Source organism: Pseudorca crassidens, chromosome 6, assembly GCF_039906515.1.
Source record: "Pseudorca crassidens isolate mPseCra1 chromosome 6, mPseCra1.hap1, whole genome shotgun sequence".
NCBI lineage: Eukaryota > Metazoa > Chordata > Mammalia > Artiodactyla > Delphinidae > Pseudorca > Pseudorca crassidens.
This window is the reverse complement of record NC_090301.1, coordinates 12,409,181-12,435,943: the sequence shown is the minus strand read 5'-3', so window position 1 is coordinate 12,435,943 and position 26,763 is coordinate 12,409,181. Positions and strand designations below refer to the sequence as shown.

The window sequence follows — 26,763 nt, the reverse complement described above, 5'->3', positions numbered from 1 at the left end:
AGCAGGGGTGCCTACTGCTTGGATGCTGGAAAAAATAAGAGGCTTGTCTGGCATAAATCTTGAGACTTACCACATGGCAATTTTTCCCCCAAACCCGGGGTTTGGCCGATGAAAATTTGTCTATTGGCAAGATAGCCAGGTGGGATAGAAGTATGCTTTCCACCCAGCTCACAATTATTAAGTGCATAGGTGCCAAGCACTGTTCTAGTCAATTTACCTTCATTCTTTCATTTAATTTTCATAAGAACCCTAAGAGATAAATGCTACTCATGTAACTGCTATATTAAATAACTACTATATTATTATCTTATAGTATTAAAAATATAATGCAGTTTTACAAATGCAGGAGTTAGGCTTTCGGGAGTTAAACAACTTGACGGAGGTCACATAGCTAATAACGATCAGAACTGAACTCGCATCCAAGTCTGGCTGAGTGGTCTGCTGTTTCTACATATTATAATACATACCCTGTTTGGTAAATGGTTGTCAAGAGACTGTATTGCATGTGAATTTATTTTGAAAATTTCCACTGTGTCCATCCTGGCAAATCCACTACTTTATTTCATCACTCAACGAATACATTTATTAAGAGTCTCCTATTTGCCAATTACCACGTGGAGCCATGGAGAACCAAGATTGAGCAAGAGTTCGGTTCTCATGGAAGCATTCTGAAAAGAGGACAGAAAAATCAATCAAATCAAACAATAACGTCTAATAATAGTTTTCTCCATGTTGGGGAAACACAGGCGTCATCTGGAAGCTTCACAGAAGCCTCTGCATCAGTCCCCAGTGTTTGGAATCTATCATTCTTAAGGTTCATAAAATATTTTATTATTGAATAACCATGCTAGGTACTAGGATGATATAATCTCTTCCCTACAAAACAAAACTTAAGTGATGAAAGAGAAACATAGGGTGACAGCAATATAACAGAAATATTAAAGAGGAAAGAAAAAACGAGTTATGCAGGCAAATAGAGCCCTTGGTTGCACGGGTAGGAAATGAAGGCTGTTCCTGACAGCTAACCTGGATTTCATGCATTCCCCAGAGAAACTGTGTTTAGTAGAAATGAGAATCAGGAGATCAACCTTCCATTCCTATGTCGGCCATCAGGAACTCCACAGAGTAATTTAATTTTCATGCACCCCCGTTTCTTTGAAAAATGAGAAAATTAAGTTGATCTTAAATAGGCCCCCAGACTGACATGCCATGATACTAATCAAGAAAGCTGATAAAGTTCCCATTGTCACTATTTCTTGATGCAATGTTTCAAGCTTTAACTACTTTTTTATATGATACACTTCCACTCTTCTTGGATTAGAAATATCCCTATTGAATTGTTTCTGATTTCTCAGTAAGTCAGGTTTTTTTTTTTACCATTTTAGGTTGCTTTAACCTTCATTATTCCATACCCTGAAAAAAAAAATCTATCTTTCTTATCTTACATGTGACAATCACTCTGCCAAAGATCAATTAACTAATTAAAAGATAAATATTCTAATCTGCATGGAAATAAAAAACTCACATTTTTCTAAACACATAGAAATTCATAGAAATTATATTAATATTAAAGCTATGAAAACCCTTTCATCCTACTTAGATCACAACTATATACACACAAACACATATATGTCATTCTCAACCAGGGATGATTTTTTTTTTTTTTTTGCTATGAAAACCCTTTCATCCTACTTAGATCACAACTATATACACACAAACACATATATGTCATTCTCAACCAGGGATGATTTTTTTTTTTTTTTTTTTGCCTCTCACTGTTGTGGCCTCTCCCGTTGCAGAGCACAGGCTCCGGACACGCAGGCTCAGCAGCCATGGCTCACGGGCTCAGCCGTTCCACGGCCTGTGGGATCTTCCCGGACTGGGGCACGAACCCGTGTCCCCTGCAGCGGCAGGCGGACTCTCAACCACTGCACCACCAGGGAAGCCACAGGGGTGATTTTGCTTCCAGGGGACATTGGCAATGCCTGGAGGCATTTTTGTTTGTCACACTGGAGATGCTACTGCCACCTAGTGAGTAGAGGCTAGAAATGCTGGTTAACATCCTTCAAGGTACAGGACAGCCTCCTGCATCCAAAAAAAATTATACATTCCAAAATATCAGTAGTGCTGAAGTGAAGAAACTCTGGTTTAGATGGTACATGAACTTCTAAGAGAGAGCCATTATTCTAGACTATGGCAAAAAGTATAGCAAGTTTTTTTCACTTTTTTTTCTAAGTTTATTATTTGAAAAGTCATTATTTATCAGTCACTCTGTCTTGATAGAGCTCTTCTTCCTTATGCTTAGCTTGAACAAATGTCCATGTTAACTCCCCTTCCTCTCTTCCTTCACAAAGTTTAGAGAACTAACTTGATTGCCATCACCTTCTACCAAGACAGGAAACAGGATGAGAGGGCCTGATCCTTAGGGATGTTTTTAGGATAACCATGCGGACCTTAAGCAGGAAGTGTCTTTCCAACATCTCAAACCAAGACAAGTCCAGGTAGCATTACTACCCACCCAGAGAGGGCACGGCAGTAATCAACTTCCATTCCTAGAGCATAAATAGATCAGTGGTGAAGAGCAGAGTCTAGAGTCAAAGGTCCTGAGTTCAGATCCTCCCTCTTCTGCTCCCTTTCTCTCTATCCTTGGACACATGATTATACTTAATCTCTACACCTCAATTTCATCATCTTTAGAAGGAAGATAACAGTGGTAGCGCCCCTCCCTGGAGAATTATCGTGAGAATTAAATGAGCTAATATACATAAAGTGTCTGGCACACAGTAAGCCTTAGGTACAAGTTAGCAGACCCTTCCCTGCTAGAGCAGTTCTGACCATGCTGTGGATGTCATTGACCCTCAGTCATTCATACAAACTGTCCAAGAGTCAATAGAATAAAAAATAATGTTATTTGTTCTTTGAACTTGGGGTTGTAGTTTGTATCTCCATGTCCAAGAAAATTTATTTTAACCATCTGATTAGCCTTATATAACATTATATACGCTTCTACTCTGGGCAACTGAATCAACACAATGCATAAAAGCTATTTCTTAAACTATTTCTACCATAGATTAACAGAAATTGCTGGGAATTTTAACACTTGTTGAAACGGTGTGTGATTTGTCTTGATATCATCAGCACTAGAAAGGAATCCTGCATTTAAATCTCAAATTAATCTGCGCTGAGAGGTCCTACATGATTACTTAACATACATCTCTTAGTTAATAAATCTGTTAGGCTGGTATGTAGCAGGAGTCAAATTGTCCTTACTGGGTTTCCCTGAAAAATAATTGGATTAGTGTGATTAAAACTTGCTGTTTTCATGAAAAATACAGCTGTTAACAAGTTTACTTCAAATAACCATAGAATCAAATCTTAGAAACAAAAAATGCAGTATTAACCCAATAGGAACTTACCAACAAATGGTTTGATATCATTTAATGAACCCAACAGGGAGAAATGATTCTTCCCCTTAAAAAATAAAATGAAAACATTTAAGTCAACCTAAGTTAAGTTTTATAAAATATTTTGCAAAAAAATTAATACTGTACTTCCATTTGTTAGTCCTTTTGCTTTCTCTTCAAGCTTCGTTAGTATTACTAAATAAAGTATCCTTTATAAATAAACATCTTACCCTGGAACACAACTTTAGCAGTATAATGTGTTCCTTCCATTAAAATGATTGGTTTTGTTAGCGGAGGTTTCCTAATTGCAAGCATTTTGTTTTATCACTGCGGTTGAAACAAGTATTTTGTTGGTCCTTACTAACTAGCCTTGCCGCATAAATGTAATACGAAAATATATTTGATCATCTTCTCTAATGGGAAAGTAGTGTGTTCTCAACACGTTGGCATGAAGTCAGTCACCTTTAAGGTGATATGGAAGACCTATATTATTGTTTTACATAGTAGCTTCCAATCAGGCCAGCTATTGCCCTGTCAACCCTTTCGAGAGGGTTTGTCTATATTTTGTCAGAGAGCTTGAAAATAATCCCAGTGGTACTAGCCTCTTCTACTAATAAGGAGACCTATTTCAAGAGGGGTGTGGCTTCATTTCTGTGAAGGAGCCATAAGATTAGCTAGGATTAGTGGGTCAGCAAGCAGATAGGGAAGGAGATAATTAAAAGTCCATTTTTGATGAGAGACATAAGTGATAACCTTATCTGAAACATCTTTAATCTCCTATTAGAAGTCAAGGTGTACATGACACATAAATTTTTAGATTCCTGAAAGCATCATAAATTTTGATTATGAAATTCTATTATGTTGTGGCCTGAGTACAGGTACTTCTGCTTTATACCTAAAATTTGGCTCTGATATGACTGGGCATATCTAGTGAGTTAGTAGGGCAGATCTTCAAGAAATCTATGCAAAGTCTAGGACTTTCTGGGAGTCCTCTTAAACTAAGTTAAGAAGGAGGCACCCAGAAGGAACTTGAACTTGTAAGGAAACCCTTGGTGGCAGGAGATTCACCCTAAATACAGCATGATGTTTGGCAATTGAATTTTCCTACCACCTCAGCCCTACCTCAGTTTATGGTGAGCATAAGTATTGCACATAAAAGCTAAAATAGCTGTCCTCTAGGTCCCTGCTGGATCTAGCCCCTGCCTAACTTTCTGATCTCATGTCACCCCTTTCCCCTACTCGCAATCTTTAGGCTCTAGCCACATCATATCTTGGATGCACCATACTCCGCCAGATACTGGAAACTTTACTCTTGCTCTCGATATCACCGAAACCACTTTCCTGGAGCCTCGCTCCAAATTCCTTCCTCACTCTTAGCACACTCCCTAGAAAGTCTTAGAAACACCTTCATGCAGAGGAAGAATGATGTTCAAGAAGACAATGAGATTCTGGGTCACTGGTTAAAGGAAAACTCCAACAAAACTTGTTACTCTGTGACTCTGACCTCCATCTGTCCTCCCAAGTAAGGAAGGTATGGCAAACTGGGGTTGTGTTTTAAAAAACTGGGGTTGTATTTTTTTTAAAGATTTCTGACTTAGGACTCTCTTTCTTTCTTCTCTTTCTCCCTCCTTTCTCTTTCTATCAGAAACTTATGCATGGGACTTAGGACTAACACGCTTCTTCTCATCTAATTTCTAATCCCCAAACTGGTTCCCTTAATAAATGATTAATAATTAATATATAGAATCATTGCATTTTGTGGATTTAAGAGTGGGCATTAGAAATCATACAGGCCAAGCTAGGGAAACAGAGAGCCCAGGAGGTCAAATTACTTGATCAGAATTGCACATCTAGTTCTTGGAACTCAGGTTGACATTCAAAAGTTAGTTCATTTGTACCTTTAGCTTTTAGTTTAAAGGAAGAAGGAAGGGTGAAGAGTGACGTTATGGAATTAAGTTGAGTTGACCTATAATTAAAATCAGAGTCATGCCACCCAGTCTATCTACTCTGCTGAACATTCATGACTATCACAAGTGTATCTCATAAATTACAATTATTTCTTTGGCCCCAGAAATCAATCACTTTGGTAGATAGATGGACCATTTATATACAGAACCCTACTTTTACATTTATCTCAGGACCAGGTGTGAAGGACAGGGTTGAATATAGCTAACAGGCATACATTGAGGGAAACAAATTACATATGATATTGTGTATCTTACTTTAATATCAACAATAATCTTTCATTTTTCAAGTATATTACATATAAAGTGGGCATTAAGAACTTCCTGCACCACAAGCAAACAACAGGAGCTTATCATAGGGCAAATGATAAATGCTTCCACCTCCAAGTTACCTTGGGCATAGACAGGATGCATCTCAAAGATGCGTTAACTATCTGTCAACACCTTCTGACATCATTGCTTACAAAGGAGATAATGATGAAGGAAACAAACCTGTCTTTCTTCAGGGTGAGACTCACAGGGAAAAAATAATAATTAGCAGGAATTTCTGAGAAATTGGGTAACTTTAGACACTTAGAAACTCATTCATTCACTTATTCATTCATTCATACAACAAATATTTGTAAAAAAAAGTAGTCTATAATATGTCAGACACTTATCCAGGCTGTAAGAATAGGATTCAGAGCAAAGCCTTGCCTTTTAAGTGAGTTCACATTATTCTGGAGAAGTTAGAAAGATGAATTTAAAATATCCCACTTATGGAGGTGGGAAAGAGGTAAAGAGAACAAATAAAGAAAACTTGTTTATGGATGAACAGGGAAGGAAGGAGCATGGCTCTGAGTGTAGATGTTAATAATGTACATAGAAAGGTGGCATGAGTCAGAGAAGTCCTTTTTAATAAGATGGCATTTTTGCGGAGAATGAAGGAAATGAGGGACTGAGCCATGCAGATGTCTAGAGGAAGAATTTCTAGGTAGAGGGAATAGCACGTGTGATGACCAGACACACCTTGGCTTTGACATATTCAGAAAACAGCAGGTGGTCAGTGTGGCTGAAGAATAATGAATGTGTGTGCATGTAGAAAGAGAGTAAAAAAGACAGAGAAAGATTATTTAGCATTTTGTAAACTGTGGTCAGAATGTACTATCGGGCTTCCCTGCTGGCGCAGTGGTTGAGAGTCCACCTGCCGATGCAGGGGACACGGGTTCGTGCCCTGGTCCGGGAGGATCCCACATGCCATGGAGCAGCTGGGCCCGTGAGCCATGGCCACTGAGCCTGCGCGTCCGGAGCCTGTGCTCTGCAACAGGAGAGGCCACAACAGTGAGAGGCCTGTGTACCGCAAAAAAAAAAAAAGTACTACCACTGGTTGGAAAAAAAATAATCTTTCTGTATTAGGGTTCTCTGGAGAAGAAGAACAAATAGAACATATACATATAATAGGTATAAGAGGCTGAGAAGCCCCATGATTTGCTGTCTGCAAGCTGGACACTGTAAGGAGAGCCAGTGGTGGGATTTAGTTAGTTTGAAGGCCCAAGAACCAGGAGGGTGGATGTCTGAGGGCAGGAGAAGAAGAATGTCCCAGTTCAAAAAAGAGAACAAATTCACTCTTTCTCTGTCCTTCTGATCCATTCAGGCTCTCCAAGCATTGTATTATGCCCACCACATTAGTGAGGAACATGTTCTTTTTCAGTCTACTGATTCAATACTAATCTCTTCTGGAAACACCCTCACAGACACACCCAGAATAAAGTTTTATTCATTTAGGAATGCCCAACCATCCGGGCATCCTTTGGCCCAGTCAAGTTGATAAATAAAATTAACCATCATGCTCGCTAAAATGGTATACTCTCTAGAAAAATACAAACATATAATGTTTATTATATGGGACTTCATGGAACAGCAGAATCATTTTTATACTAGTTTCTGAAAACATAATCAGCAACTTTTTTAATAATTTAATTTTATGGAAATATATTTTTGAATCAAATTTCCTCACTTTAAATCGTTTACTCTCTGTCTGGCTTCAGTTATATTAAAGTGATTCAGTGTTTCAGATTCTTTTCCCTTATAGGTTATTATAAAATATTGAGTATAGTTCCCTGTGCTTTACAGTAGGTCCTTGTTGGTTATTATTTTATATATAGTAGTTTGTATCTGGTAATCCAAAACTCCTAATTTATTGCTCCCCTACCCCTTTCCCCTTTGATAACCATAAATTTGTTTTCTATATCTGTGGTTTTATTTCTGTTTTGTAAATAAGTTCATTTATGTATTTTTTTTAGGTTCCATATATAAGTGATATCATATGATATTTGTTTTTGTCTGGCTTACTTCATTCTTTTTTATGGCTGAGTAATATTCCATTGTATATATTTACCACATCTTCTTTATCCATTCTTCTGTCAGTGGACATTTAGGTTGTTTCCTTTGGTTATTTGTTTAAACTCTCTACACCTCAGTTTCCAAATCTATAACATAGGGATTATAACAGAACCTAACAGCAATCTCATGAGCATAAATAAAAATAGATACATACCAAAATAATGATAACAAATTTAAAATAATATATTAGAAAAGTTAGGTTTATTCAGGAAATGCAAGATTAGTTAATATTGTAAAATCAATCAACATTATTTACTATATCATCAGACAAAGAAAGAAAAATCACAGCCATCTCCGCATTTGCAGAAAAAGCAATCAACACACTTTAATTAAAAAATCAAAGAATAAAAAAGACAAAAAGGAGTTTTCTTAGTCCGATAAACTACAAAAACAAAAAACTTAGGGCTATCATTATAGCAGAGACAAAACTATTTATTCATTATCTTTATATATAATCAAAATTGTACTGGAGGTCCTAGACAGCTCAAAAAAGGACACTTAAAAACAGAAAGAAAGAAATTAAAGGTCATTATTTTCATATGGCATAATTGAGGATATAGAGAATTCAAAATTTCAATTAATAACTAAATGTAGAAATTTATAGGTTGATCAAGTACAATTCCTATATAGCAGTAAGACAATTTAAAAAATTTTAAAGGTAACATTTACTACAGCATTAAAAAACACCAAATACCTAAAAATAAATCTAAGTAACAACATGTACATTACTTCTGGACAGAAAACTACAAAAATCTATTGAAGGAAATTAGAGAAGATTTAAATAAATAGAGGAATACACCATGTGCACGACTGGAAGACTCAATATTGTAAAAATATGACTCTGAAGATTGTTTTATACATTCAATGTATCCCAACCAAAATCTTGACAGGAATTTTTGTGGCAACTGACAAGTGAATTCTAAAATATATATGGGAAGGTGAAAGGTCAATATAGTGAAGACAAACATTTTGGAGGACTTGCACTACTAGACATTAAGACTTCTTATTAAATCACAATGATACTCAAATGAATAGAATTAGAAATGAAAAAGAAGTAACAACTGACACTGCAGAAATACAAAAGATCATGAGAGATTACTACAAGCAACTCTACGCCAATAAAATGGATAACATGGAAGAAATGGACAAATTCTTAGAAATGCACAACCTGCCGGGACTGAACCAGGAAAAAACAGAAAATATGAACAGACAAATCACAAGCACTAAAATTGAAACTGTGATTAAAAATCTTCCAACAAACAAAAGCCCAGGACCAGATGGCTTCACAGGTGAATTCTATCAAACATTTAGAGAAGAGCTAACACCTATCCTTCTCAAACTCTTCCAAAATATAGCAGAGGGAGGAACGCTCCCAAACTCATTCTACGAGGCCACCATCACCCTAATACCAAAACCAGACAAAGATGTCACAAAGAAAGAAACTACAGGCCAATATCACTGATGAACATAGATGCAAAAATCCTCAACAAAATACTAGCAAACAGAATCCAACAGCACATTAAAAGGATCATACACTATGATCAAGTGGGGTTTATTCCAGGAATGCAAGGATTCTTCAATATACGCAAATCAATCAACGTGATACACCATATTAACAAATTGAAGGAAAAAACCATATGATCATCTCAATAGATGCAGAGAAAGCTTTTGGCAAAATTCAACACCCATTTATGATAAAAACCCTGCAGAAAGTAGGCATAGAGGGAACTTTCCTCAACATAATAAAGGCCATATATGACAAGCCAACATCGTCCTCAATGGTGAAAAACCGAAAGCATTTCCACTAAGATCAGGAACAAGACAAGGTTGCCCACTCTCACCACTATTATTCAACATAGTTTTGGAAGTTTTAGCCACAGCAATCAGAGAAGAAAAAGAAATAAAAGGAATCCAAATTGCAGAAGAAGAAGTAAAGCTGACACTGTTTGCAGATTACATGATACTATACATAGAGAATGCTAAAGATGCAACCAGAAAACTGCTGGAGCTAATCAATGATTTTGGTAAAGTAGCAGGATACAAAATTAATGCACAGAAATCTCTGGCATTCCTATACACGAATGATGAAAAATCTGAAAGTGAAATCAAGAAAACACTCCTATTTACCATTGCAACAAAAAAAATAAAATATCTAGTAATAAACCTACCTATGGAGACAAAAGACCTCTATGCAGAAAATTATAAGACACTGATGAAAGAAATTAAAGATGATACAAATAGATGAAGAGATATACCATGTGCTTGGATTGGAAGAATCAACATTGTGAAAATGACTCTACTGCCTAAAGCAATCTGCAGATTCAATGCAATCCCTAACAAACTACCACTGGCATTTTTCACAGAACTAGAACAAAAAATTTCACAATTTGTATGGAAACACAAAAGACCCCAAATAGCCAAACAATCTGAGAAAGAAAAATAGAGCTGTAGGAATCAGGCTCCTGACTTCAGACTATACTACAAAGCTACAGTAATCAAGACAGTATGGTACTGGCACAAAAACAGAAATATAGATCAATGGAACAGGATAGAAAGCCCAGAGATAAACCCACGCACATATGGTCACCTTATCTTTGATAAAGGAGGCAAGAATATACAATGGAGAAAAGACATCATCTTCAATAAGTGGTGCTGTGAAAACTGGACAGCTACATGTAAAAGAATGAAATTAGAACACTCCCTAACACCATACACAAAAATAAGCTCAAAATGGATTAAAGACCTAAATGTAAGGCCAGACACTATAAAATTCTTAGAGGAAAACATAGGCAGAACACTATGACATAAATCACAGCAGATCCTTGTTGACCCACCTCCTAGAGAAATGGATATAAAAACAAAAATAAACAAATGAGACCTAATGAAACTTCAAAGCTTTTGCACAGCAAAGGAAACCATAAACAAGAACTAAAGACAACCCTCAGAATGGGAGAAAATATTTGCAAATGAAGCAACTGACAAAGGATTAATCTCCAAAATTTACAAGCAGCTCATGCAGCTGATTATCAGAAAAACAAACAACCCAATCCAAAAATGGGCAGAAGACCTAAATAGACATTTCTCCAAAGAAGATACACAGACTGCTAACAAACACATGAAAGAATGCTCAGCATCATTAATCATTAGAGAAATGCAAATCAAAACTCCAATGAGATATCATCTCACACCGGTCAGAATGGCCATCATCAAAAAATCTACAAACAATGAATGCTGGAGAGGGTATGGAGAAAAGGGAACACTCTTGCACTGTTGGTGGGAATGTAAATTGATACAGCCACTATGGAGAACAGTATAGAGCTTCCTTAAAAAACTAAAAATAGAATTACCATACCACCCAGCAATCCCACCACTTGTATACCCTGAGAAAACCCTAATTCAAAAAGAGTCATGTACCAAAATGTTCATTGCAGCTGTATTTACAATAGCCGGGATATGGAAGCAACCTAAGTGTCCATCAACAGATGAATGGATAAAGAAGATGTGGCACATATATACAATGGAATATTACTCAGCCATAAAGAGAAACGAAATTGAATTATTTAGAGTGAGTTGGGTGGACCTAGAGTCTGTCATACAGAGTGAAGTAAGTCAGAAAGAGAAAAACAAATACCATATGCTAACACATATATATGGAATCTAAGGGGAAAAAAAGTCATGAAGAACCTAGGGGTAAGACAGGAATAAAGACACAGACCTACTAGAGAATGGACTTGAGGTTATGGGGAGGGGGAAGTGTAAGCTGTGACAAAGTAAGAGAGTGGCATGGACATATATACACTATCAAACGTAAAATAAATAGCTAGTGGGGAGCAAACGCATAGCACAGGGAGATCAGCTCGGTGGTTTGTGACCACCTAGAGCGGTGGGATAGGGAGGGTGGGAGGGAGGGAGATGCAAGAGGGAAGAGATATGGAAACATAGGTATATGCATAATTGATTCACTTTGTTATGAAGCAGAAACTAACACACCATTGTAAAGCAATTATACTTCAATAAAGATGTTTAAAAAAATCACAATGGTGATATTCTATCACATTTCCTGTACAGTCACGTTTTACCACAAAAGTGCCAGAGAAAGAAGGTTCTCTTTTGTTTTGTTGTTGTTTTTAACAAGTGATGCTGAATCAAATGGGTATTAATATGGCAAAAGTATTCATTTCAGTGCCTATTTAAACCACATAAAATCCATTCCAGAGAGATCACAGTTCTAAATTTGAATAATAAGCAATAAGTTTTCTGTGAGATAAGATAGAAAAACATCTTCATGATTATGAGAGGGTATTTAGAAGGCAAAGTAAAGTGACAGTCACATTTCTTATTCTCTGAAGGCAGCACAGGGCACAGACACTGGGCAATTCATGAATATTGTCTCTTATCTGCCAGCTCACTGAGTTAACCTGGGACAGCAATCAGGGCTTCAGCTCCTTCTGCTGCCACCTTCAGCAGAAGCTGATCACTGTCTAAGAAGCTGATCTTCTCCGTCAGCTTCTTAGACCATGAACCAAGTACATGAGTAGCTCCTTACCAAATGTGGTAGAAAAGTCCAGAGGAAAACCTGTAGAACTGCCTCTACCCACCAAAATAATAAATCAAAAGCAAACAACATATTCTTGGAGGGATTTCAGAGATAAAGTCTATCAACAAGATTTCGAAACATACAGAGTGGTGATCCTACCACATCCTCATTTCAGCTTGCCTCTTTGGCCTGTACAGAAGATAGATGGCACTTAGAAAATGGCAGTGCATTATTGTAAAGTTAATAAGGTGGTGAAATCCAATTGCAGCTGTTGGTCCAGATATAGTGTCATTACCAGAACAAATCAACACATCCCTGGCATCTGACAAATGGTTCTCTCTCTCTCTCTCTCCCTCCCTTTCTCTCTCCCTACCAGTAAAGACCATCAGAAATAATTTCCTTTCCTCTGGCATGGCCAGTAATGCAGGACCATATTGAATCTCCAGCCCCCTGCCATAATCTAGTCTACAAGAACTTCTAAGGCATCTTCATTTCACAAAGCATCATTATATTGACAATTGATTACATTTATGATATAATGCTGATTAGACCAGATCCGCAGGAAGCAGGAACTAAGCTAGACTTCTTGGTAAGATACATGCATGAGAGAGGAAGAGAGAGAAAGGAACTTGTCACCTAGGGCAATTTCTAGGGGTACAGTAGGTCTGAGGCATGTTAATTATTCTATCCAAAGTAAAAGACTAATTGCTGCATCTGCTTCCTTTTACCATTAAAAATGAACCAAAATGCCTGGTGTGCCACTTTAGATTTTACAGAAGTCTAAATCTCATTTGGGTGTGCCACTCTGACCTATTTATTGAGTAGTCTGATAATCTGCCAGATTTGAGCAGGGCCCAGAAAAAAAAATAATTCTTCAGCTGCCCTACCACTTGGAACATGTGACCCTGCATGTTCCGGTAATGCTTGACAAGTGTATGGCAGATAAGGATGTTTTACAGAGATCTTATAAGTAGATCACAATGCAAACATTTAGGATTTTGGATCAAAACTATGCATTCCTCTACAAATATGATTGTCATTTTGAGAAACAAGTTCAGGCTTATTCCTGGGACCAAGCAAAGAATGAATGCTTGATCACTGACTACCCAATTATCAAAAAACTTTAGCTTCTCATGAAGTAGGTGTGATCTGACCATCAAACCATAAAGTGGAGCGGCACCACAGCACTTCATTGTCAAATGGAAGTAGTATGTACAAGATTGAGCTCAGTTGTATCCAAAAAGCAAATATAAGTTGCATGGGCAAGTGGCACATGTGCTCACAGGTCATATTCATACTTCATTGACTCTCCCTTCTCAATCCTCCTTCATGGCCATCTGGAGATTTTCCTACAAACAGTCAACTTGGAAAAATGGCCCTTTTAGAGAGGGAGGCATCTGTACAGACCCATTGTGGGGTGGCCCTAGAGAACAACAATGAAGGGAAACCATCCAGTAAACAAAAACTTCAGCTGTGCACCTGGTTGTTTGCTTTGCCTGAAAGGAGAAACAGATAACCAGAGGTATGCATCTTTACTACTTAACGTACAGTGGCTAATGATTAAATAAATAGTTAAGGACTTGAAAGGACCATAATTGGAAAATTGGTTCCATTAATGGGCACAGATTGTGAAGATATTTATTCTTCATGTGAACACTTAACAAAGAGTGACCTCAAACAAGATTTTAATTGTCATCTAGAGAACATGACCCATTCTCTGGAGGTCATCCAGGCAGACCATCGCCAGACACTGCTGTCCTGTCCAATGGGTCCATGAACCAAGTGGCTATGACTTAAGGGACAGAGTTTACACATGGGCTCAAAAACATACACTACCACCCATCAAGGCCAATCTGGCTAAGGCTACTGTTGAATGCCCAATCCACCGCTCAGCCAATGCTGAGCCTCCCAGTGTTGCACTGTTCAGCCACCTGGTGCAGGTCAATTACACCGGACCATTCTATAATGGAAGGAACAGCACTCTGTTCTCACTAAAATAGACTCCTACTATGATCACCAACCAGACTTTTTGCCCATAATGCTTCTGCCAAAACCATCGTTGAAGGATTTATAGAAAACCTTATTCACCATCATGATATTCCACACAGCTTTGCTTCTGATCAAGGGACATAGTCTGATACTTATGCAATTCACTGGTCTTACCATCTTCCCCATAATCCTGAACCAGCTGTATGGATAGAATGACGAAATGGCTTTTTGAAGACTCAATTATGGCTTCAGTTGTCTAAGAACACCACATCTTATGGGGCTGAAATAATGTCCTCCAGGATGCAGTATATGCTCTAAATCAGCAACCTATATATACTGCTATTTCTCCTAGCCAAAACTCATTGGTCCAGGAATCAATGGGTGGAAATGGGAAGGACTCTTCTAATACTAGCTCTGATAATCTGCTAGCAAAATTTTTGCTTCTGCCAACAAAATTTTGGATTGTGATGGTCCATAGACTAGCTAGTGATGGTCTATATCTGTGTAGTCCATTGTGGTAGCCATTAGCCACAAATGTTTTTTGAACTCTTGAAATATGGCTACTGCAACTGCAATCTAATAAATTTAAATTTTACTTAATTTTAAATAACTTAAATTTAATGTAAATAACCACGTGACTAGTGTCTATAATATTTAGCTAATGTATAACACAAGTTCCAGAGTTCCCAAAAGATGAATATTTACACTAGGGGACACAGTAATGGTTCCACTAAATTGAAAGTCAATTTGATAACTGTCCACTTTAAGTTTCCATGACAATGATTCAATAGTTACTATACTATCAAGGTATATTGATCTTGAATATCAAGGGCAAATTGTACTATTACTGCATGATGGGGGTAAGGAAGTATGTCTGGAATCCAGAATATTCTTTGGGTGCCTCTTAATACTTCTACATCCTATCATTAAAGTCAATGAGGGAGGGTATATGGAGATATATGTATATGTATAGCTGATTCACTTTGTTATACTGCAGAAACTAACACAACATTGTAAAGCAATTATATTCCAATAAAGATGTTAAAAAATAAAGTCAATGGATAAATAAAAATAAATAAATAAATTCAATGTATAACCCAATACAGGCAAGACTGTGAATAGTCCAGATCCTTTGGGAATAAAAGTTTGACTCACCAGAGCAGGCAAGGAACTATGACCAGCTGAGTGCTTGCTGAGGGAAAAAATAAATATGGAAGTGAAAGATACCAATGATAACTATATGGCTAGTTGTGGAAATGAAGACTGTAATATTTATGAATATTCCTTCTTTATTTTGATGTGACTATTTGCATAAATATTGACCAACTTTTTTCTTTTTTTCTCTACCATTTCTCTATCACCTAACATAAGATATATTCATAGACATTGAACTTATATCTCAGTATTTGAGTTCAGGTTTTCAAAATCACACAGGAGTATAATTCTCTTTTGAAGAGAAGGACAGCCTATTTTGAGTTGCATAGGACAGTTGTGTCATGTTAGGTAGAAACATGATTTTACTTCTTATTTTTTTTTAAGAAGTTAAAGATAGTTGGCAAAAGGTGGGTATGAATATCAATATGACAAGAGTTGGAATAAGGTGGGTTTGTCCTTTGTCTACTCAACTAAGCTGAAACTACATTTCACAAAAGTTCTTTCCCCATATGATTCCTTGTTAACACTGACTAGAAAGATATTCTAAGTGGTATTTGGAAGGCAGAAGTAAAGCAGGAGCCATATTTCTCCTGCTTTGAGGGTCATCGCAAGAAGTCAGGCATGGTGGTAGTTACTGCAGTTGTCACTCACAGCTTGAAAAGTCTAGTTTATCTCTTCCTTAAGCTTTTCCAAGGCCTGGACAAAGTATGTGTGCAGCTACAAAGCAAATAATGCCAGCTCTTCCTTCAGATGACCCACAGCATCAAGATTAGAGATGGTAAGTGACAAAGCAGGTTTTGGCATTTCCTAATAAGTCAAGAGTTTTCCTCAAGGGTTCCAGTTTTTCCTCAAGGGTTCTGGTTCTTCCTTGTGAGTTCCAGTTAGTTATTGTTCTCTTCTAAATTTAACTTTTCTCTCCAGCTGTTGGTCTGGCTGGCTTAGAGTGATTTTGGGCTCAACACTAGACATAATGGCAACATTCTCAATTGACTGCTCCACCAGTTTCAACCAATTAATAAAGTCTAACTACTATAATAAATCCCTCATAGTGGTTTGGTGTCCCTGATAAAATCTCAGTTGATATAAAATTATTCATCAGTATCTTCTAAAGCTGAACATATGCATGCCCTAAGATTGAGCAACTCTAGTCCTAAATATCCACCCACAGAAACAAGTACCTATGTGCACAAATATACACAAACAAGAATTTCTATAGTTTTTATTTATGAAAACAAAAAACTGGAAATAATCAAATGCTTATCAATAGTAGAAAAGATAAACCCCATCATGGTATAGTCACACATTAAAATAATGTACCTTAATGAAAAAGGACAAACTTCTGCCTCATGCAACAACTGGATGAATCTCAAGATAAAACATTGAGAAAAAAGAAGCCTAACATAAAAGAATGCATATTCACATGAAATTTCTCAATTAGATGTAATAAAAGTCAGAAAAGTGGCTACTGTAAGGAGAAGGTACTGAGTGGAATTGGTACAAGGATGTTTTCTGAGAGCTGGTAATGTTATATTTTGTGTATTCACTTCATAAAAATTGGTTAAGTTGTACATTTAAAATTTCCACACTCTATTACTTGGATGTTATACTTGCAAAAAATGATTAAAAATAATATAAAAAACAATAATAAAATAATCCTAAAATAAAACCACTACAAAACCCAAATAGCCAAAACAATCTTGAGAAAGAACAAAGCAACACACTGTGATTTCAAACTATATTAAAAGCTATAGTAATCAAAACACTATGGTACTAATATAAGAACAGTCACATGGATCAAGGGAATAGAATAGAGAGCTTAGAAATAAACCCAGGCTGGTATGGTCTATTAATTTACCACAAAGGAGCCAGGAATATAAAATAAAGAAAGGACAGTCTCTTCCATAAATGGTGTTTAGAAACCTGGATAGCCACATGCAAAAGAATCAAACTGGACTCCTATCTTATACCATCCATAAAAATCAACTCAAACTGGATTAAAGAAATATTTAAGACTTGAGACTATAAAATTCCTAGAAAAAAACCCATAAAGGATAAGTTCTTTAACATTGGTCCTTGTAATGATTTTTGCATTTGACATCAAAAGCAAAGCCAACAAAAGCAAAATCAACCAGTGAAACTACATCAATCTCAAAAGCTTCTGCACAGCAATGGAACCCATCAACAAAATTAAAGGCAAGTTATGGAATGGGAGAAAATATTTACAAATTGTTTGTCTGTTAAAGGGTTAATATCAAAAATATATAAAGAACTCACACAACTCAATAGCAAAAAAAAAAAAAAAAAGAAAGAAAAAAAGCCAATCTGACTAGAAAATGGACAGATAAACTAAGCAGACATTTTTCCCAAAGAAGACATACAAATGGTCAACATGTGCATAAAAAAATGCTCAACATCTCCAGTCATAAAGGAAATGCATATCAAAACCACATTAAGATATCACCTTATACCTGTTAGAATGGTTATTATGGCAAAGATAAGTAGCAAGTGTTGGCAAGGATGTGGAGAAATTGGAACAATTGTGCACTGTTGGTGAGAATGTAAATTGATGTAGTCACCATGGAAAACAGTATGGAGATTCCTTAAATAATTAATATTAGAACTACCATGTGACCCAGCAATCCTATCCTCTTATATATCCAAAGGGAATAAGAAGAGGATTTTGAAGAGATATATGCACCCCCATTTTTACTGCAGCATTTTTCACAATAGCCAAGATATAGAAGCAACTTAAGTGTCCATCAATGAATAAATGGATAAAGAAGATGTGGTATATCTATAAAATGGAATATTTTTCAGCCATGGGAAAAAAAGGAAATCCTGCTCTTTGTGACAACACGGATGGACTTTGAGGGCATTATACTAAGTGAAATAAACCAGACAGAAAAAGATAAAATATCACATGCTCTAACTTACTTGCAAAATCTAAAACAAGAGTCAAACTAGTAGAAATAAAGAATAGAAAAGTAGATGTCAAGAGCTGGGGGTGGGTAGGGGGAATAGGGAGAGGTTGGTAAAAGCATATAGAATTTTAGGTATAAAATGATAAGGTCTGAGGATCTAACGTACAACATAGTGACTATAGTTGATAACACTGTTATATAAATGAAATTTACTTAAAGAGTGTGAACTTAAAAGTTTAATAATAATAATAAAACCTTACAGTCTGTGATGTTATAAATAATATAACTCATGCTTAGGATAAGAGTTTAATAAATACTATGTAACATAATTTTGTTATTACAAAATCAGTAATTGGAATTGAAATATTGCCTACATCCAGGTAGCTATTATTGCCTTTGAGAAGAGTGACCATTTTAGAGCAGGGGAGAAGTTAGACCTAAACCCACATCATTAGAGGCACAATGTCTATTGTTTATATAATATCACAACCTCACCCTTTCTAATTTGAAAGGGTGTATTACAGCAAACTTGGGACAGAGCAACTGGAGATTTGTACAGGAGAGAGTTTTCAACCACAGTTCTCTATATTTCCTTTACCAGAACTCTTTACAAAAAAATTTTTTTTTAATTTATTGTCTGACTTATCTCATTAGTATGTAAGCTCCATGAGGACAGTTACCTTCTCTGTTTTCTTTATTTTTTCCCAGTACTAAGGACAATGGCTGGCACACTGTAGGCTTCCAATAAATATTTATTAAGTGATATAGAGAGCATGAATGTCCATGAATTGGGCATAAAGAGTTGGCATGTGGCATTCGGGGCTAACTTCTGCCCTAGTTCCTTTCTTGTAGAAAGCCATCCTGCTATAATTAAATTTTTGCTCTGTGGAGTTATGAGTGTCTCAATTTCGCCGATTTCTGAATACTTGACATTTCTGACACAATTGCCCTTGCACTTTTCTTAATGAAATGACAACACTACAAATCCTCTCCAAATTGAAGTGGAAAATGAAGGTGAATAAATAAATAACTAATGAAGGGACTACAGTCCAACTAATTATGGTCACAATATCAGGAAGTTCATGTTAATAAGGAGTGTGTGTCTTTTACTTTGCATTTATTCATAATCCAGAAAATGGTGACAGTAAATCCTTTTGTCATTAAAAAAACTCCAATAATCAGTGAGACATAACCACTATAAATAATTTAAATTCTATCAAGTAAAAACAAAGATTTAACTGAGTTTTGCCAACTAGGCTTGGGGCACTTAGACATCCCCACAGCAGATGGGAACTGTCAAAGCCCATAAACATTTAAAATTGTAAGACATGACTTTCAGATGACAGAAACCAGAAGAATTCATGCAAATCAACGAGACAAACACACCTTATTTAAAGAGAGTGCTTGACAGTTAAAAGAACAGATCGCGTTAAATCTGCACCTTTGGAGTACCTCAGGTTTTAATTAGTCAAATGTCACCATATCCTAAATGGAAGGTTTTCCATTGATAATCCTTTTTCAAATCTGTTAAAAAGAAGGGTTTTCTTTCTACTGATTTTGGTGCTAATTCTATGCCAAATTATGGGATTGAAAACATCATTCAAAACTTCTCGTCAATGATATCCAATAATAAAACACGGCGACCAGAAAAATCTCCCTAATATGTCTGGCCAATTTAATTTTAAGAAAATCCATTTGGGATGGGTTTTGATTGCTATATGCTTGTAGCTATAAGAGCCTTGCAAGTTAAGATCGCAGTGCCTCTGGAATTTCTTCATAGGAGGAGCAGAAACGTATTTAGAATTAACAGCTCAGGGCTTAGGACAATGTATTTGCATAGCAAGCATACTGCTTTTACTTAGTTTGTATGTCCATTTGTTGTTGCTGTTGATAGATGCTGATAGAGCTTAAGAAGTGACAACCAACCACCACCAAGTGTTACTCATGAGGCTTCAGCTGAAATGTGGACAATAAAATAGCTGACACTTATGAGGCACTTCATCACTTCAAAAAATGCTTTCATATACATGGCCTAATTTATTCCTGAAGTTAAACTAAGGAGGGTATTTTTATTGGCCCCATTTACAATTGAAGAAACTGCAGGTCAGGGAGTTTGAGTAACTCATTACAGAATCACATCCACAGTAAATACGGGACCCAAGGGCCAGAACCTCTTGGCTCCAAATCTCTTGGTCTTTCCTACATACAATAATGAGGAAGAATAAAATTCATTTTCTGAAAATATAATGTTCAAAAGGAATTTGCATGATATCCGTCATTACATATTCAATGTAGACCTTCTGTATATAAGGACCTGGCAATGCAGTGGAGAATGAAAGACTCAGTTTCTATCTGCTACCCAGGTACACAGGTGACTGTGCTGTCATCACTGTGAAAAGTGCTTTGATGTGATTCCTGAAGGAACTGGGAGGTCTCAGCCTGGACTTCAAATGTGAGTAGGAGTTTGATAGGAGAAGGGGCAGTTCCAGGCACAGGGAACAGCATTTACAAATGAACTGAAACAAATCCAGTTTAATCTGAACATACTGAGGAGCTAGAGAACCAATACAGATGGGACAAGTGGGCCAAGCAAAGGCCAGACCACGGAGGACCTTATAAATCATTTTTAAAATCTAGATTTTACTCAAAGAGCAATGGAGAGCTTTTTAAGAAGTTTAAGTATTTCATGTGCATTGACAATGTATTTCAAAGTTTATATGCAATCCTAAATATAAGGGAAGATCTGTTTTGGAGTATGTTGCATCTTCTTTGGAAACTCGCCAGTGAGTAAAATTACAAATGGCCAGATGGACCTTAGAAGAAATAAGATTTCTACTCCTGGCCAATATAAATTTCATTCTCGAGGTAAACAAATATGTATAGGCATAATTGGCCCTAACAAGAATTAAGAATTGTTTATAATGAACTGACCTATTCTTACTTGGGATAGATTTTTTTTTTTTACTCTACTTGGTTCTATAGACTAAATGGTATTGGTTGTTTGAAATAACTTTAAATAATCTCTCAAACTTGAGCAAGATCCCCTGGGCCATTAGAAGATGAGCTATTTGCATGCCAGACTGCAAGGTTCAGCATATGGTCCCTCGTATTTGCATAAATAAAATCTTAAGAAAGCATTTTCAATGAGGTGCGTTTTATACTTGTCTTTCATCCACAATACCTAAATTGTGTTTCTTCAAGAATAAATCACTTCCTTGTACATTATCCTAAAGTAATATTTAATTTGTAATTTTTCCTTATACAAACAATACATATTTAGTGTTAAAAATAGAAATAAGCAAAAAGAAAAAGATTAAAATATTTCGTAAGAGGCAAATACTTCCTTTTGTTGATTGTTTTACAAAAATGAACTTATATCCTGTATCCTGATTTGTGTTGGTCATTAATATTTTTCCATTTAACCACATTTTTAACATGATTCTTCACCTAAATATATTTTAGTGAGTGTTGCACTCCATCTTATGAGTAAAAGTGTTTTAATCAATCCCGTATTGCTAGACATTTAAGTTACTTTGTTTTTAAAAACTGTAAGTAACACTCTAACTTATGAGTTAGGATTAAATAACATCTAGTGGCATAGTAAGAGTAAAACTATACTAGCCACAAAATATATTTATCAGCCCTAAACTTATTCCAAGTTAATATGATCAGAACAAAGGAGTATCCTTTGGTTGTGAGTAAGCCTCCATAGAGAGATTAATATCAGATATTCAGTTATTTTAAGAAATTGTATTTGTACATACTCTGAGGTCATCTAACTCCAGGGCAAGCCTCTGTCAGTCTGTGTGAATTTCTGTGGCTGTCATAAACAATCAGTGCAAGCAAAGTAACCTTTAATATTGCTTATGGGGCTAAATAAATAGACTAAAAAGAAAGAACTCTTTTTCTTTTAATATAGTCACTTAGTTCCCAGCATAGAACATCTTGAGCTTCAGGACAAATAAAAATTTCTCCAAAAGACAGCCCTGAAACCACAGCTAGAGGAGTAAAGAGGCTGTTGGAATTTGATCTAAATGGATGTCCTCAGTCTTGGCTCGAGTCTGCAGGAGTCTCTCCCAGTGGAGAAATGTGGCCAGCGGTCACAATGAAACATGTCTGCAGGCCATTGCAGTGATCCAGAAATACTAGTTTCCCACCTGCAAAGTTGAAGTACTGAGCCTCAGTGACCTTGACTGGATGTAGTATCCACATTTACAGTCTGGTCTCTGAGCTCAGACCACCTGCATTTGAATCAGAGCTCCATCTCTTCCTGTTTGACTTTAAGCAAGTTCTTCAGGCCTCAATTTCTACAGGAGACTGTAAGAACATCTTATTAGGCTTGTTGAGAGGCTTAAATAAAATAATCCATTTAAAGCACTTAGTTCAGTACCTGGCTCATAGTGCATACTTGGCAAATGTGAGTTATTAATTTCTGGAATCTGTGAACCCACATAGGATCAAGAACCACATGCTAACTCTCTATCAAGACCATTTTTCATTTATTTCACTTGTTACCCATTCAAAAAGGAGGAAGACAAACTCTTCAAACACCTTGGTATGTCAAACCTTATTTAAAAAAGAATTTGTGTGGGTATTTATTTAAACGATTTAAGTGTGTAATTCTGAGAGCAGAATTCTACAATTACCTCTAAATGAAAGAATGTGTTTATAGATTTTAACAGAGTGAAGTTGTGAAAGTAGAAAGTTTCCTCCAAAATTAACTGGTGGTTACTTGCAAATGACCAGGATTTATTACTCAAATAACTTTTAAAAACTATAACAAGTAACTATGGAATAAGTATACATATGTAAAATATGGTTCCTAGTGAGATATGGGCTAAAGTCCATTTATAATCAGGTTTTGTCTGAAAAGAAGAGGGGAAAGATACATTGGTGAACAGTTTGTAGTGTTAAAAGATGATGACTACATATATGCACTAATATGCGATATTTGTTTTTCTCTTTATGTGGAATCTAGAAAAATAGTACAGATGAACCTATTGGCAGGGCAGGAATAGAGACATAGACGTAGAGAACGGACATGTGGACACAGCGTGGGAGGAAGGTGGGGTTGGGATGAATTGGAAGATTGGGACTGACACACATACACTACCATGTGTAAAAATGATAGCTAGGGCTTCCCTGGTGGCGCAGTGGTTGAGAGTCCGCCTGCCGATGCAGGGGGCACGGGTTCGTGCCCCGGTCCGGGAAGATCCCACATGCCACAGAGCGGCTGGGCCCGTGAGCCATGGCCTCTGAGCCTGCACATCTGGAGCCTGTGCTCCGCGACGGGAGAGGCCACAGCAGTGAGAGACCTGCGTACTGCAAAAAAAAAAAAAAAACAGATAGCTAGTGGGAACCTGCTGTATAGTGCAGGGAGCTCAGCTCGTGCTCTGTGGTGACCTAGATGGGTGGGTTTGGGGGGTGGGAGGGAGATCCAAGAGGGAGGGGATATATGTATACATATACAAAGTGAATCTGCTGATTCACTTCGTTGTACAGGAGAAACTGATACGGTATTGTAAGGCAACTATACCCCAGTAAAAAATAAAATAAAATAAAGTAAAATAGATAATCAACAAGGACCTACTGTATAGCACAGGGAACTCTACTCAGTACTCTAATAACCTATATGGGAAAAGAATCTGAAAAAGAATAGAAATATGTATATGTATAACTGAATCACTTTGCTGTACACCTAAAACTAACTCAACATTGTAAATCAACTATACTCCAGTATAAAATAAAGATGATGACCAAAACAAAGTGTTCATTTCTATTTGGATAAAATGAAAAATGTTAAATGTGTACAAAAAAAGTGTTCTGTGTTTTTCCACCCCAGTGTTGTCTCAGCTAACTTAAGAAAGCCCTAAAATCCTATTGGAGAGAAAACAATTATTTAAGTTGTTTGCTACCATATCAGCCAAAATATTTTTTTTTCATTCTGTTATGATTTGCCTTCCTTCAGTGGATGGTTGAAGGAAATGATCTTCGGGATAATAAAAATGAATTAGGAACATTATCACAATTCCAGACTTTCTAATGAATTGATGTGTTTTAACAAATATTTGGAATTGTTCATGAATATGTAAAATAATTCTGACCAGTGCTTCCTTGTAATATATAATATGTGGAGCTATTTTCTGAAATTTAGGTCTTTCGATGTTGAATCTATTTATAAATGTTCATTATTACATGATACTCCATATACTCCAAAAATATTTTCCTTGCTGTATTATTATGAAAACAATTCAATACATTAGAGTAATTTTTTCAGTAATTAGTAATTTTAGCTTGAACTGAAGATTATGCAGAAGGAACAAGCTTATCACAAAGGACCAACATCAGTATGAGCCACATCTGGTTCAAATATGTGAAACTTATGAGATTATTCATCCTTTGTTAATGCTATGGCTCTATTGTCCCCTTAAAAGAAGAATAAATAGTTTCATTCTAAAAAAAAAAAAGGAGGAAGAAAGAGGAGGAAAATGAGGAGCAGGAGAGTAGGACAGAAAGAGGAGGGAGAGGAAGTACATTTGATAATGTACAATTGCTTTTAGATATATTAGAATGTAAAAATGCCTAAGAATCAATCACAGCTGTTGAAATACTGTCATTGAGAGCAGAAGTATCTGAGATCCTAAGATAAATCACAGTATACAAAACCACTTTCTTCTCAAAAACAGACCAGCTTGAAAGTGGTCTTTGGTAACCTAACATCTCTAGGTCTTCATCGTATCATTTGAAAAGTGAGAGATTCAGCTAATTACCTTTTAAAGAATTTAGTTATCTGTAATACCTATGATTTTATGAACAATATTAAATATGATAAATTTCAATAAAAGCAAAGAAATTGGAACACCTCTAAGACATATTTTTTTACTAAAAGGTTGTTTTACTTAAAGAAAGATAAGTACTTTTTCCTTCTGCTTATGTAAAGATCAATGAAGTTAAGATTAGCACTAATTTAAAAGAAAAGTTACATCAAGGGGAAATGGTAAGGAAATGAGAAAACGTTTTATGTTACAAAGAAATGAGAAAATTCCATAGAATTTCATATCTGAAAACAGGCAATATACATAACACTCAAATCCATTTTTGTGTGTATTGCTCTTTTATTATAAAAGAAATACATTCTCACTGCAAACTAATCCATTTGGGAAGTGGAAAAAAAGATGGTAGTTCAGAGTTCTAAACACTGTAATTAAATATCAAACCATTAACAATTTTCACTTGTAGTGATTAGAACTGGTTCGGTATGGCACATTCCTCCATCTGTGAAAAAAATCATTCTTCTCTAAATGTAAAACATATATTAAAAAATGAAGTCATCTATGGTCCCACTTTCCACAGATAATCATTAGTAAGAGTTTTGTGTATATCCTGCAGCTAGCTTGCTTTTTTTTTTCTCTCTCTCTCTCTCACACACACACACACACTTTTTTGTTGTGAATTCTTACTTTTCATGAAACCTTTCAATTACAAGTAAATTATTAACTTAAAGAGATAAGGATTTTTGAAAAATGGATATTCCAGAAAACCCAAGTATAAAAGAGCAGGTGGGTATCAAGACATACTGGAATCAAGAAGATCATCAGAGACCCCACCATATTTTTCTCTTTTTCTGTGGGGCCATTAAGTCTCATGTTTGCTTCTTTCTGCACATCTGCTTTTTTATTTCCCTCACAGCTTTGGCTTCCTCACAGTTCTGCAGTTTAAAAGTTCAGTTCTTGTAACCATCCCAAATAAAACTAGCATCTCTTAAACTCAATTCCAAACTCTTGGAAAAGAGAATCTTGGCTCTATTTGTATGAGTTGAATAGGGCATGCTGTAGTTCTCAAGAAAAGGGACATGTGGGTTGGGTAGACATCATAACATTAGTCTGCTGTACTGTGGACATCTTTTGTGTCAATAAATATAAATCTACCTCACTATTTTAGAAGCTTCATGATAACCCCATTACTTGAATTCTTTACTTTCTTCTTGATAGGGTATTTTGAATGTTTGGGCATCTTTCTAAGCACAACTTTATTTCTTTAGGAATAGTACCCGTAAATGGTTCAAAGAGTATATATATATATATATACTCTTTTTGCCCAATTACTTTCCAGAAAATTTAAATCAGTGTTGTGCTTAGTTGGTGGCTGATGATGAAGGAAAGTGCTTACTTTTCCAATCTCACTATATAGTAAAGGTAAGTTCTGCCCATGGAAATGCAAGCTTTTAAGTGGGAAATGTTCATAAGCAGTAACCATTTACTTTTTTGCACATTCTTTCATTGAAGTATAATTAACAAGATTAAAATTTTCACCTTTTTGTGTATAGTTTAACAAGCTTTAACAAGTGAATGCAGTCTACCACACACAGTCAAGGTATAGAACAGTTCTGTCACTCCAAAAATTGTCCTCCA

The 26,763-nt window shown here is 36.1% G+C and overlaps 1 long non-coding RNA gene across 6 annotated transcripts in view; it reads right to left on the bottom strand.

The window, feature by feature from the left end:
* LOC137225748 (uncharacterized) overlaps nucleotides 1-26,763 on the bottom strand; it is a 183,375-nt gene that overhangs the window by 28,152 nt on the left and 128,460 nt on the right. The window contains exons 5-6 of one of the 6 annotated variants that reach the window (XR_010944004.1): nucleotides 23,943-23,997; nucleotides 23,149-23,217 (exon numbers count right to left, since the gene is read on the bottom strand). The exons of 4 other annotated variants lie outside the window; for them this stretch is intronic. This is a non-coding gene — a long non-coding RNA (uncharacterized lncRNA). Of the gene's footprint in view, nucleotides 1-467; nucleotides 669-23,148; nucleotides 23,218-23,942; nucleotides 23,998-26,763 lie in introns of those variants that run through there. One more of the 6 variants, XR_010944005.1, reaches the window with a different exon arrangement.